The 15,147-nt window shown below is 40.5% G+C and overlaps 1 protein-coding gene and 1 long non-coding RNA gene across 3 annotated transcripts in view; one reads left to right on the top strand and one right to left on the bottom strand.

Annotated features, from left to right (window-relative positions):
* CAB39 (calcium binding protein 39) overlaps positions 1-1,053 on the bottom strand; it is a 41,386-nt gene extending 40,333 nt beyond the window's left edge. Inside the window, exon 1 of one of the 2 annotated variants that reach the window (XM_088131772.1) lies at positions 901-1,053. The gene's annotated coding sequence lies outside the window, so the exon portion shown is untranslated. The remainder of the gene's footprint in view (positions 1-900) is intronic. The other variant, XM_088131773.1, reaches the window with a different exon arrangement.
* A 151-nt stretch (positions 1,054-1,204) lies between these two features.
* LOC148213565 (uncharacterized) lies at positions 1,205-13,293 on the top strand. Its single transcript, XR_015794313.1, has 3 exons — positions 1,205-1,332; positions 10,280-10,672; positions 12,802-13,293. It is a non-coding gene; the product is annotated as an uncharacterized LOC148213565 (long non-coding RNA).
* The last annotated feature ends 1,854 nt before the right edge of the window (positions 13,294-15,147 follow it).

Raw genomic sequence — 15,147 nt, 5'->3', positions numbered from 1 at the left:
CAAACAAACAAGCAGGTCACAAACCAGTTAATTCAAGAGAAGATACCACCGAGAAGTTTACACAGTAAATCACTCTTAACATCAGTATTAACGACTACCATACTCAAATGTTTAAACATAGGCCCAAGCCTATTCATTTATAACATTTATCAAACGAATCTAGCAATTAAGATGTGCTGCCCTGATCGATGTAGATATATCCATCCAAACTGGGCCTCTCTGTGTGCAATACAGTTTTGCAAGAGAAAAGCAAATAAGCTTTCATTTCTGCAGCACCACGAAACTGGATGAACAAACCTAGCGAGAATCTCTTTGCCTTTCAGTTTTAAAGGCATTTATTAAAAAAAAAAACACCTAACATTTCCGGATTGAACGAGGTCTCTCTTTCCCTAAATGAGAGACAGGACTGAGAGATAAGAAAGTTTTCATAGATCTTGCTTACACAGCTAACAATGCCCGGCGCTCCCAGCAGTAGAGGGCAAGGAGCAGCCCGAGGGCGCCCACGAGCGCGTCTCTTTTGGACCCCACTTAACAATGAATCCGGAACTGATTCCCACCTCGCAGTTCCACGGTGACGATCACGAAGGTGGATTAGAAGCCATAGCTGTGTGAAACGACAGGAGCGAGAAACCCGCTTCTCCTCTCTCCACACAACGGGGATAAGCCGTGCCAGGCCGTCCGGAGAGCATACCCCGGGGGTCGAAGACACCCTTCCCTCGCCCACCACGCGACCAGGGCGGCGGGAAGGCAGAGCTCTTGCCCCGCCCGGCCAGGCTAGGCCTCGGCGAAGGAGAGGCGCAGAGGATGCTCCCTAAGACAGGCCTCCTCCCCACGCTCCGCTCCGTGCTGGGTTTGGTCAGCTGCGGCCCGCAAGGCCCGAGCAGAGCCAGCGCAACCTACCTTCTTCCTGCGGCGAAGAGGCGGCGGGCGGCCTCGACCTGCTGTCGCTGTAGGGTCGGCTCGCTTTCAGACGAGGCCCCGGCCGGCTAGTTGTCGGCCTCGCTGGCCCCTCCTTCGCCCCGCGGTCCTGGCTGTGCAGCGACCCGACCCCTTCCCTTCCCTTCTCTTCCCTTCCCAGCCCGGCGGCGGATACTAACGACTGACGAGCAGTGGCGGGAAGGGAAAGGAAGCTCGTGCCCTAGTTGGAACGCGAACTCGCTGCTTCCCTCTGCGGCGCGGAGGGATCAGAGCAGCCAGTGCGCCCCGACGCTCTTCAGCGCCAGCCCGGATTCTTGAAACGCGAGAGCTCGATGGCAAGCCGGAAGGGAACGCCGCTGGACCTGGGCAAAGTCCGCACGGCGTCCCTCAGTATGATGGGTCGCAGTCTGACCTGTAATTAAGAAGTTTCTCAATTTTATCGAGATATTTAGCAACCATGCACTGAGCTATTTAACCCTGCTTCGTTTTCTGGATTTGCACAACATCCTGCGCCATAAATAACTGCGTAGTCTGAGCTTTTACAACAGGATAAATTAAAATATGGTTGGCTAGTTTGTTCCTAGGTATGTCATGGGAACATAGCCATACTCTTACTAACACACCAAGATTGCAGGAAGAAGAAATGTGAGCCTTCTCCCATTTCACAATCAATTAGGTTGTGCACCTTTAGCTGTGGTTAATTTAACTGGTTTACAGAATTAATGCAATTATGCGTGTTTAAACAATACTGGACCATAAACTAATCAAAACATGCAGCATTTACACAACATGCTCAGCCAAATGTGTTTGGTTTGCAATTCAGTGTGGTGCAAATCAATATTTAATGAACATTTGGGGAAAGGGCTTCTCAGGGAGAAAGTTAAACTTTAATTGCAGCCTCACCCACGTCCCTTTCGTAGGGTTGCTATTCTCTGCTGATTGACTCAGCAGCATAAGGTAGGGGTTTCAGAGGTACACTTTTGAAGTTTTCTTTGCTTCCTGAAGAAGTGGGTGAGGTTATTTCCTTTTCACCTGGGTGGCAAGCCTACAAAAAGTGCCCTGAGCTATATGTAGCTTGCAAACTTCTGGTTGCCTGTCCTGCTAATCTTTCAACAGAAAAACACAGGCTACTAAGAATATTTACCTAAAGACCAAGTGCCAGTGACCTCACTGGGGCTTGCTTTTGATGAGACAAGTATAGGATTGCACTGTTTTACTTTCCCATGGAAATAAATACAACTTATCATTCCTTTGGCTCAGTCTCATAGCCATGCTTTTTATGGATTTCTTTGCTATAGGAAAGAGAACTGGAGCATTCATTCTGTGGCTTCAAAATACAGTGAAACTTGTGTTTTTGTCTAAAGGAAGGCTTTTCTAAGGAGGCTTGTTTTAGCCTCTTGGGACTAAGGCTGTTGTTTTTAATCTAACATTTTCTTCTCTATATTTGTGAGAGGCTAGAAAATTTTCAAAGCCAATATTGTAAGGCTATGCATGCCTCATTTAAAATAATACTAGCTTGTAATTATGTTAAAGCTTTCAAGTTTCAACAAATGGTTGTACCTGGAATTGAATGGAAAAAGGTATGTACTGTGCTGTCTTTGCCAATCTCATGTTCTCTAGATGTATCTGGATTTTAAGATAGGGAGTCAGGAAACTGTAATCCTAACCTATCTGGAAATCATTAAATTGAAGAAAGGCATACTAGAATCAAAAATAATTTTAAGGTTTAAGTTGAATGTCCAAACATATAACTATTCTTTGTAGGTGCACACTAGGGTTTTTTTAGAGGTTCAGACTAAGTATTGATCTTGAACTTACAGTGGTAAGTCCAGTAAAACAGAAAGTTGCTATATTTTATTTCTTCCATGATTTAGATATATTCCAGATATATTTTCTGCAGAAACTTGGCAGCTTTCTTGATCTTTTTCTCATAATAAACCACCATTGCTTTGAAAGATAAACCATTAGAACAGCTGTACTGAATCAGTCTAAAGTTGTATGTAGTCCTGCATGCTGCTCCCAAGTGGCTAATCAAATGTTTATGAGAATCCCATAAGAATAACAGCATTTCCTCATTCAAGTTCTCAGTCTGAAAATCATCTACAGTGGCATCCACAGGAAGCAAACTACAATGACGCCAAAACGATGACACATAAGCTGTGATATCAGGCAAATAATGTGAAATCCCCCTTGGTTTCCAGAGTTGCCCATGGCAGTACTGTATATAGTTGTATTAGCAGCCACTGATAGACTAATTCATACAGATTAAACGATATTTTAACACTATCTGCACTTATAACTGTTTGTTCGTCATATAGTGGAAGATTCTGTAGCATAGTATAACTGTGAAGAAATGTTTCCTTTTACTTTTTCTGAATCTCCAAAGATTCAGTTTCATCAGATGATTCTAGCATTCAACTTTCTCACTTTTTTCTTAAGCTTAAAAAATCCCAATAATCAGAGTAGACTGAATTTCATATATTTGGATGCTGCAATCATCAGTGTCTGTATCAGCCTTCCACACCCACTGCTTGGAATTCTGGGACATCTGGAGGATGCCAGGCCAGAGAAGGCTGATCCATGTGGACGTGGAACTCAACTGTTCCAAAAAGCATATTGTTCCAAAAGAGAACTGGTTCACACAGTTTGTACCGAAGAATTCTGGGCACTATAGTTTCCAGCAGTCTTCCTTTAATTTTAAATTTTGTCTTATGCAATGAGTAAATGTAGAAATATGGTAGTTTTTGTTATCTTCTAGCTGAAAATCTGCATACTCTGAATTATGTTGCTTGCATGGTGCTTACTATCAGCAAAAGCAGCCAGAAAAACAGGTTACATGATTGCTGTAAAGCTTCTCTTAAACAGAGTTACAGAAGACCTTGAGTCAAAATTTCCAAAACATTGAAAGGGAAATAGGCAAAATCATAAAATACAGGCTTCAATTTCTAGTGATATATTATGGTGGAGAGAACTGAGTCCCAACACCTGGAAGCTGCCTGGCACTGTCTCTGTGACATGTATAGGGCCAGAATGCCATAATTTGGAATTCTTTAAATTGCAAATATTTTTTTAAAAATAAGACCTATCATGACTTCCTTTCTCCTTTAGAAACCCTCTGGAGAAAACCATGTGTTGAGCAAAACTTCTGCTTTGCTCTGCAATGTGTCCAAATTCTTTTAAAAATAAAGAGGAAAAGGAGTGCCTGGATGGAGAATGTTAGGGGAACATGAAATGTGATCACCATCTTCCAGATCAGTGTTCCCCTGTATGGTACCTCCAGTTGTATGTAGGACCCCAGAAGGAATTTTCTCTAAAGTTTTCGGGAAATATCGCTGCTAGGATCTTCACATTGGTAGCTGGAACTGTAAGCATCCATTTAAATTAAACATACTACTATTACCCATATTCCGAGGACTGAAAGGATGTAGTTTAAAATCTACAATTTTGAAAAGATTAAAATTGTAGTTCCCAGTTACTCTTGCAGAGGAATTTATGTACAGATCTCAGAAGAGATGGTCTTTTCCAGTATACAGTGGGGCAAAAAAGTATTTAGTCAGCCACTAATTGTGCAAGTTCTCCCACTTAAAAAGATGAGAGAGGCCTGTAATTTTCATCATAGGTATACCTCAACTATGAGAGACAAAATGGGGAAAAAAATCCAGAAAATCACATTGTCTGATTTTTAAAGAATTTATTTGCAAATCATGGTGGAAAATAAGTATTTGGTCACCTACAAACAAGCAAGATGTCTGGCTCTCACAGACCTGTAACTATGTCTTTAAGAGGCTCCTCTGTCCTCCACTCGTTACCTGTGGTAATGGCACCTGTTTGACCTTGTTATCAGTATAAAAGACACCTGTCCACAACCTCAAACAGTCACACTCCAAACTCCACTATGGCCAAGACCAAAGAGCTGTTGAAGGACACCAGAAACAAAATTGTAGACCTGCACCAGGCTGGGAAGACTGAATCTGCAATAGGCAAGCAGCTTGGTGTGAAGAAATCAACTGTGGGAGCAATAATTAGAAAATGGAAGACATACAAGACCACTGATAATCTCCCTCAATCTGGGGCTCCATGCAAGATCTCACCCTGTGGGGTCAAAATGATCACAAGAACAGTGAGCAAAAATCCCAGAACCACATGGGGGGACCTAGTGAATGACCTGCAGAGAGCTGGGACCAAAGTAACAAAGGCTACCATCAGTAACACACTATGCTGCCAGGGACTCAAATCCTGCAGTGCCAGATGTGTCCCCCTGCTTAAGCCAGTGCATCTCCGGGCCTGTCTGAAGTTTGCTAGAGAGCATTTGGATGATCCAGAAGAGGATTGGGAGAATGTCATATGGTCAGATGAAACCAAAGTAGAAAGTTTTGGTCTAAACTCAACTCGTTGTGTTTGGAGGAGAGAGAATGCTGAGTTGCATCCAAAGAAACCATACCTACTGTGAAGCATGGGGGTGGAAACATCATGCTTTGGGGCTGTTTTTCTGCAAAGGGACCAGGACGACTGATCCGTGTAAAGGAAAGAATGAATGGGGCCATGTATCGTGAGATTTTGAGTGAACACCTCCTTCCATCAGTGAGGGCATTGAAGATGAAACGTGGCTGGGTCTTTCAGCATGACAATGATCCCAAACACACCGCCCGGGCAACGAAGGAGTGGCTTCGTAAGAAGCATTTCAAGGTCCTGGAGTGGCCTAGCCAGTCTCCAGATCTCAACCCCATGGAAAACCTTTGGAGGGAGTTGAAAGTCCGTGTTGCCCAGCGACAGCCCCAAAACATCACTGCTCTAGAGGAGATCTGCATGGAGGAATGGGCCAAAATACCAGCAACAGTGTGTGAAAACCTTGTGAAGACTTACAGAAAACGTTTGACCTCTGTCATTGCCAACAAAGGATATATAACAAAGTATTGAGATGAACTTTTGACATTGACCAAATACTTATTTTCCACCATGATTTGCAAATAAATTCTTTAAAAATCAGACAATGTGATTTTCTGGATTTTTTCCCCCATTTTGTCTCTCATAGTTGAGGTATACCTATGATGAAAATTACAGGCCTCTCTCATCTTTTTAAGTGGGAGAACTTGCACAATTGGTGGCTGACTAAATACTTTTTTGCCCCACTGTACATTTCCCCGCCTGCCACATTAAAAATAAAGTAAAATAAATTTTAGCAACATTTGGAGATGCTCTGGGGACACTCTGTGGGGGCTGTACATAATGAACTCTTGGTCTGAGAAACAGGTCTATCATGGCTGCTTACCAAAGCAAGGACTTCTTTCATTCATCCACTGAAGGCCACTCTTCAGAGAAATGGAAAGGAATGCAATTTTCATTGCTTCCCCATTTCCACTATTCTTAATAAGAATGGACAACTGTGATCTCTCTACGTAGCCAAGCTCTCTTTTTGCACCCACTGGAACCATTCTACAATCTTGAAAAATCAATCACACAATTCACAAAAACTAGTGTAAATCCAAAAAGTAAGTTTAATATCATTAAAAAACAAAACATCCCCAAACTCCCTCAAATCCAGGGGGAACCCCCCACCCAACAAAATCACTGTGGACATTTCCCATACATGTGATACAACCCTAGCCACTTTACATCATCATCCTAACTACTCTGGCATCTCCAAAAATGCTAATGCAGCCCAGAGTCACAAAAAAGATTCCTGTACCAGTTTCTATGATGGAGTCTTCCAATTTTGCAGAGCAGATTTTCAGAGGAATGACAGAAAATTTTCTTCTTGACATCTGCACATAAGGGTTCACGAATAGGGTTCTGCTTGACCCAAATGGTTATTTGGAGCCTCTAAATACAGGAGGTTGATTACAGTTGTTGGAGAGCAATATTGGTGGAGGGCTATCACCCAGATGTAGGACCTGTTTAATGTAAACAAATGAGATGTCAAATTGGTGGCTTTAGCAAAAGCAGTGGCTTGGCTTTGCCTCTGAGGTAGTAAATCTGCATGCAGATGTTAGTAAATCTATAGCAAAGTTGTAATAAATCTATGCATAGTATTATGGAATAATTGTGATATCTCAGACCATTGTCTCCTAAGAAATGATGTGCCATATTCATTAATGCCCTAAGAGAAAATGCATGTCTGATGTGCCATTTAACCTTATAGGCATCTCTAGTGCATGATTTGCCGCAGTCCTCAGATTCATTGTTCTTGGTGGTGTTGATGGGCAAGTTTATTTCAGCAATGCTTAGCAACCAGCTGAAGTACTACTATTGTACTCACCACTCCAAGGAAATAGGAAAACAAGAGAAATCCCACCTCAAACTGTATGGAAAGGAGAGATGCAAAAGGCAGACCAGCAGGGATAATGCAATGCAAATGTATGCTAATTCCTCTGAGGTTTCAAAGGAAAAAGAAAAAGGGAGGGAGCTTTTGTGGTTAGTCCAAAGGAAGACAAAACATGGAGAAGGAGAGCATATGAAAGAGGGAATGAAGAGATGTAGAGCAGCCAAAGGGAAGGTTCCAAGTGCAAAGCTGAATTATACCACTGGGCTGTTGCTTTTTGGTTTTTCAGAGTTCCCCTAAAACTGGTTTCAGCTTACAAACATGTCTATGTAAAAAAAAAATTAAAAATAAGAGTGACAAAAGTGGTAACAAAAGGTTTACTGAGGGGAAAGTCATAACACATAACTGCATTGTGAAGCTTATCAAAAGTCAAGTCACACTCCCTGTTTTAACATTTCTTTTGCTTCTGTGCGGCTAACCAGAATCCATGGCATTCTCACACCTCACATGCTGTTCTGTTGTTTTAACCCAGTTATGTATGTACCACTGGCACAAGCTGCATTACTTCTTCCAGAGAAGCTTGTGCACACAAGATTTAATCCACCCCCACCCAGCAACAGTTAGTAGTTCAAGGAAATCATTTCCTTTTAGCGTTTCCAACGGCTCTTTAAATGAACAGACAGACTCTATGCTAGCAATGGAAACAATGGGGCAGTATATGAGGCAGAAAAAAGTCACTGTTGCTAGGATTGGTTCTAAACCTGAAAAAGCAATGCATTCAATATATGAAGAAGGTCATGGTGTCTTAAAAACAAGTTCAGAATAATAGAGCTGATAGGGAAACTCAAAAATCATTTAGTCCAACCCTATTGATACAGAAAGCATCCTTAATAATTGGACATTTAATCTCTGCTGGAAAATATGTAAAAAAGCCCCTGCATTTACACTAATCTACTGCTGCTTAGCTACTGTTTGTTGCCTAAGCCACAACTGGCTTTGTCCACATAGTATACTAGTTCACAAATCATGGGTTACAAACCATACAGGCTGTATTCATACAACATATTAAATCAAAAATGCATTTTGTTAGTTTTCAAGTAGAGTTTTGGCTTTAGTGCATTCCCAGCCAGAGAATCCATAATCCTCCAAGATAGTCTAATTGTCTTCTCTTGATTGCTGCTGAAATTGTTGTTCTTCCTCCTGAGAAACCTGTTCACCTGGATGTTTTAGTCCAGCAGTATCATCCTGGGGGGCTACATTTTGACACTAAAGCCCACATGACTGATTATGAAAGTTCATGAGTTCTTTTTCTCTTTCTTTAAAAAGTGTTAAAATGTGGTTATAAAACAGCTAGGGATAGAGATGGATGTCAATATTTCATATTTGTACTCTCTTCTTTATTTAAGCTAACAAAAGAAGTAAAAATAGTATAGTTTTGTTGGTTTTCAAGATGGGTACGGAATCTAATTTATTCCTGATGTACTTCTGTTGAAACTGCATTATACAAAGAAGCAATATAATGACTTTTGAAAAATTTAAAGACATTTCCTTTTCCCATAAATATTGTCCTGTACTAACAATCCTAAAAAGAGAGAGAGAGAGAAAAACAGGAACAGACTTTAAAAAGCTCATTAATAAATATGTTGTTTTACTGATGCCATTTAAAAAATGCTGCTTGTGGATTCACACATAGAGAATTCAAAGTATATTCTGTTCTTCGCGCTGCTAAAAATATACAATGGGCTACTGAAGGGAGCTTGCTAAGTAAGAGATGTCATTCAACTTTAGAAATCAGGATGTGGTATTGGCACACACATTACTGGCCTGCATTCAAGCCAAGATGTTTAAGGAAGTTGTGTCATGAGCACAGAAAAAAGTATATTTGTCTCAGGCAGTGTAGAATGTATACAATGACTTACTCAGCCAATAGACAGTTCCTACTTTGTTATCAAAACCGGTTTTCCAGGAACTTATGAAGTCTAGAGGAAAGTACCTGCCCTTGGAAATACCAGTTGTATAAAATCAAGAATGTCTGTATGGCAGTTCTTGAGATAGACACTTTCTGCTTCTAGGAACAGGAGAATTACTTCTGGAGAAGGCAGATTTACAGGGCATCTCACTGCCTAAACTGGGGAGCAATTCATGCCCCATATATAGCACATACTAATCCTTCCTAGACCCAATAGTGGGAATAAAAGTGTAGGACTACACAGTCTTGTTTGGAGATGGACGTGCATTGGATCCATGGAGAATGTCCTAGATTTATACACATGAAAGGTTCTGACCTTTCAGGTAAGGCTGGAGTGGCAGAGAATCCCAGAGCTTCATGAGCACAAAATCTGTATTGGATTGCTGTGGTGTTTTAAACTTATAGGGAAGTTTTATGGCTATAAATATAATACTTTTAAGCATCAAGTCAAAGCCATTTACTTATTGCCACAGTGCTAAGCACCAATCCTATTCTTTTGAATAATTTATAGGTAAGTTAGTGTGGTTTATTTTAAGTAAGTAGTTCTCAGAATGGTAGTTAAATGGAGATCTGGTGGGAGGGGTGTGTGTGACTCCAAGTATGTTTCTTCAGCTTTAAGATCAATTGTAGGGACCATATGTTTTAAATTCCCACTTAAGCATGAAACTCATGGGTCTGGTTGATTACCCCTCACTCCAATGTTCTTCACAAGATTACTTTGAGGTTAAAATAAGGGGAAATCCCATATGCACTGACATTACAGTATGAAGAAAACAAGTATGAAAAGAGAGACATAAAAATAAATGAAGTGGAATAGAGTTTTGACTTCTTGGGCATGGGATGACTATAGACTGAGGAAAGCAAATACAAGAGATCAAAAAGTAATTCTTCCCTTATCATTTTTAAGAGAATTATTTACAGTATAATATATTTTATTTTCTGTTCTGAACACAGTTAACCATCATGTTTTAAATTAAACATAACCATGGCTTTTATAGATCTACCTCCCACATCCTCCCTTTGATTAAAGAGAAGTGAGGGGAGAAAATCAACAAGAAAAAAAGAAAGGAAAAGAAAGGTTTTGGAAAACTACATTTGAAATACCTAAAGAGTATTTTGTGACATTTTTTCAGGAGTCCTCTCCTCCTGCAGGTGGATAAAGGCATATAAGCGACTTCCAGGGAAGAAATAAACTGAAGATGATTCTGCTGAGAGCAGAGCTGATGACTGTGGTGGAATGAAGAGCCAGCGAATGGACCAGCTCTTCAGGATTCCACTCTGGACAAGGAGAGGACGTGGGATTGCCCCCAAGTGCTCCATACAGTTGCTCCTCATGAGGAGGCCGCAAGACTGCGGTCTCTGGCAGGTTTGGAGCTCTGGGAGTCGAGAGAACACCATCTTCACCCAAACTGCAGTTGGCACCTTTATGGCATACTTCCTTTTCTAATCACTTTTGGAAATTGCTTGTTAGCTGCTTTTCAGCTATTAGGAACCTTTGGCACGACAAGTTTTTTTCACAGCACTGGGTGAGTCTCCTTCAATCCTTAGCGAAGGAAGTTTTAAGTACAAGGTGAAGGACTTTTTTAAAAAAATTATTTATTTATTTATTGTTTAGGAATATACAGCAAAAGGGTGATTAGAATGTTAATTTTGGAAACTTACAAATGGACTAAGGGTCCAGGTGGATTTGAAATAGATCCTGAAATTAATTGTAAGAATCCTTCCCATGGGAAAATGCTGTTGTTTTGAATTCTTTAAAAAAAATGATAGGAAGGGACTCTGAAGGTTGGACATTAGAGGGAACCAGAAGGAACTAAAGATTGCAATTAAAAGAGAAGAATACTTAAATTTGACTTACTAATACAAAATGAAGCAAAATACTTTAACTTCAGACTTATTGAAGGATGTTTGTGAACAGTGGACCCAGAAGTTAATTTTAAGAGTGACTGCTGTTATAGACGGACTGTCTTTAAAAGATATTATGGAAGAGGAACAGGTTTTACGGGACAACACTGAGACTGATCTGAAAATGGATATAAAATGATAGGCTACAAGAATGATATGGAAAAAGATGCTATACTGGATATACAAATGAAACCAGTGAATATCTTAATAATTAAAAGGGATATACAAATAACAAATAGAAAGAATGACCTGGATAACTTTTCAATATTGGATTTATAAAAGAGACTTGTTAAAGTTTTGTTTAATTTTGTGAGAAGGGACAAAGAAAAATGAAAAGAAATCAAGTTCTAGGACATTATTTGAAAGGATTAAAGATCAAGATTGTTAAAAGGAAGGAATTTAAAGTTGGTTTATTTGATCAAGGTTAAAACAGATATGTTGTCATCTCTGGTAACACTTAATGGACTTTTGCTGACCAGGACTGAATGATGAGGGTTTAAAGATTTATTTATAGATAAGAGATAAGATATGGGAAGGTCTTTTGTTGTATTTTAAGAGAAGATAATAAGTTGCTAAAATTGTTTATACTTGTTGTGAAGGGGGAAGTCATTTCTTTATATATTTCTTTTAGTTTCTTTACTGTATTATTTTTTTTCTTTCTTTTCTATTTTTTTATTTTCTGTGCTTTCTATATTTTTTATTTTATTTTTCTTAGTTTATATAAGTTTTTATCTTTTTAATTGTAATATTTAATAAAATTATTATTAAAAAAGGTGGATAAAGGCATATAAAATAAAAAGTATCTGCTGGTACTTCCCCCCCCCCCACATTATCTTTATTATTAGAGAATTCTCAATGTCATTGCTAGTTTTTAGTATGAGGATTTGAGGAAAAAAGTCATGGTGGTATAACTGGCATTGTTATTGTAATATATCTGAAATTAAGTAGTATTATCTACTGTCATTTCATTCTTCTCTTGTACTGCCTCCTTAATTATTCCTGGTTGCTAGCAATATACTGACATGTCTCTCAGGGCCATATGCAACATATTCAGTTTGGAGCTGCTAGCCTGGATGAAAATCTGACAGGGATATTAACAGGATGGAATTCTGTCTTTGAACACATTTTGGCTAATGCAGGGGCAGGAAACCTATACATTGAATAATTACAATTACCAGCTTTCCTCACCATTAGACAACTTGGTGAGGCTAATGAGAATTGTAATTCAGCAACAATATCTTGAAGGCCATGTCTAATTCTGGGTGGGATTTCTCTCTACACCATATATGTTTGAAGTCTATTGCTAGATTTTGGTTAAATATTTTAGTAATGTAGTAATGGACCAGTTCCCTCATTTCCTCTCACACCCTCTTTTCCTGCCATAACAGTGTTTGTCTAACTGATCCCAGGAACATGCTGGTCATTAATGTAAATGCGCCCCTGCCAAATTCTTCAGCTAAGAATGCTCCAAAATCTTTCCTACATTTCTTTCAATTTAACTTGCCCTTGAGGCCCTAATGTTGCAACACTGTTCCCCTTAATAAAGGTGTGGATGGGGTTTCTTGCCAGGTAACTTGTAACACAGTTGTCACTGAGTAGTATTAGTGATTGCATGTTTCTTACCTGGCATGCAAATGATTCACAGATGAATGTGCTATGAAAAATGCTGTCTTGGGACAGGCAAAAATGAAGGCTGTGGTATAATGCTATCATAATCTAAAATAGCCTTCCTTAAACTTTTGTCTTCCAGGTGCATTGGATGAGATCTCCTATTATGGAGTCACACCTGAAACTATGGAACATTACAGGTAGTCCTTGACTTATGTTCACGATTGGCACTGGAATTTCTTTCAGAAAGCGATGAGGTCACAAAACGAGGTGTCAATCCCTGCAGTCCCGGTTGCTGTCGTTAACTGAGAATCACAGGTCGTTAAGCAAGTACTCACCCCAATCCAAGCCATTCCGGGCTTGGTCCCTCCCAGTAAGGGACTGCCTCCAACTTCCTACGCCCACCTATATCCCCCCCATCTTTGCCCTTTTGGCCACCTTGCACCCTCCTTGCCACACCCCAGGAAGCCTCAGGCGCCCCAGCCCAGTCCTAGACAATCTCCCTCACCACCCTACACTCCAAGACCCCTGCCACCCTGCAGTCCACTGCCCCAGCTGACCTTTGCTGTCTTCTTGCTCCCACTGCTGATGAGGTGGGCCCGGCCTGGCTGCTGGGCCGGGCTGAGGCTGGGCTTTGACTTCCAAAAAGAAAGAAAAAAGCTAAAAGCAGCCCCTGAGTTGCAGTGTGCCAGAAAGCTCCTGGGCAGGGCTGGGGTTCGTGCTGCGGGGAAAAAAAAAGTGAAGCTCAGCCCTGCCCAGGAGCTTTTTGCAAAGGGGTTCAGGGGCTGCTTTTGGCTTTTTTCTTTTTGGAACGCGAAGCCCAGCCCCACCCAGAACCTTTTTGCAAAGGGACTGTTTTGGGCATTTTGGGGGGGGGGATGCTTTTGGCTTTTTTTTTCCACAGCGCGAAGCCTAGCAGCTGAGCCCAACAGCCAGATCAGGCACACCTCATCAGCAGTGGGAGCAAGAAGATGGCAAAGATCAGCTGGGGCGGCAGAGTGCAGGGTGGTAGGGGGGCCAAAAGGACATAGATGGCAGGGAGATAAGTGGGTTGGGAGAGTTGAAGCGCCCCTGCAGCCGTAAGTATGGGTAGGCTGCCAAGTGCCCAAATTTTGATCACATGATCGCGGGGGCACTGTAACAGCCGTAACTGGGCACAGGTCGTAAGTCCATTCAGCGTTGTCATAACTTTGAACAATTGCTGAACAAATTGTTATAAATAGAGGGCTACCTGTACACCTTATGTTTGCCTCTTTCATAATTAAAGAGAAACAGAAAGAATTAAAGCACACCCAAGGAATAGTTATGGTCAAAGAGCTTTCTTACTTTAATTACTGTGCAGAACAAGAGGATCCAGTTATTCCTGAACTGAATTTCTAGCAGACCAAGCCAGCATAGGAAAAAATAGAGTGGGTAGGCCCAAATTCATTCATTCCTTCCTTCCTTCCTTCCTTCCTTCCTTCCTTCCTTCCTTCCTTCCTTCCTTCCTTCCTTCCTTCCTTCCTTCCTTCCTTCCTTTTGACATTTTTTGTGGGCTAGAGATTTTTAAGGGACAGAAGGGATGCAAATGCTTAAGGCATTCAATTCATTCCTTAAAACTCCTGAAACCTTTTCCTAAAGTGCATCCCTGTTCCACCCACTTTTGGATTACAGCCCTTGATAGGTACACAAAGCTTGGTGCAGGCTTCAAGGCAACAGAAGTTATACATCCTTATAAGATCAGACCAGGTTCAACAAATGTTGTCCTCTAACACCAGCATGTAGACTGATGTTAAATACCTTTTTCAAATAGATGCTTAATCTCCTATCTAGTTAGGCCCCTGGGCATCTTTGGAGAAGCAGCTTAGAGACTCCAGATAAACTCAGTTGGACATAGGTTGAATTCTAGTAGAAGGGGCTTAGACCACAGAATGGAAAGGATGTCAGATACTTTCTACAACTATTCTATAAGGAATCATAACCATTATTATTAAAGTAGAATGCTTGCTTGAAAAAATGCACAAATCATCCCACTGATAAATCTGCCAGCGTTAAGCTACCTATGCTTCGTATCTGTTGCTGCCATGATAGAATAGTTCATTGAAGATCTTCAACCAAACAACAACAAAAAAGAGCATCTGGGATCCATAAACTGCTGTGTTGGCAGAAGCATGATAATTATCCCAAACTCGGTGGTCAAGTATGTGCATGGACCTTTAGGATCCTGGGTGAAATTTCCATTCAGAGCCCTCTTTGATATTATGGGGATGAAAAGTGATGTTTTCTAAATGAAATGATCAAATGGAAGAGAACAACTAGTTGGTTACATTCCCCAAATCTTTTATTAACTGTATATATATTATCCTACTTAGATTATTTTAATGAACGTATGAATACTTTTAATATGGCTACTGGCCTGAATTAATGTATACTGTGTCCTTATAAGAAGATTAACAAAATCTGGGTAAATATATATATATATATATATATATATATATATATATATATA

This window comes from Python bivittatus, unplaced genomic scaffold (assembly GCF_059951505.1).
Source record: "Python bivittatus isolate LINGU-HERP-01145 unplaced genomic scaffold, Pbiv_v1 ctg000980_np1212, whole genome shotgun sequence".
Taxonomy (NCBI): Eukaryota; Metazoa; Chordata; class Lepidosauria; order Squamata; family Pythonidae; genus Python; species Python bivittatus.
Note: the sequence above shows the minus strand (reverse complement) of the source record. Positions and strands in the feature narration are given on the sequence as shown.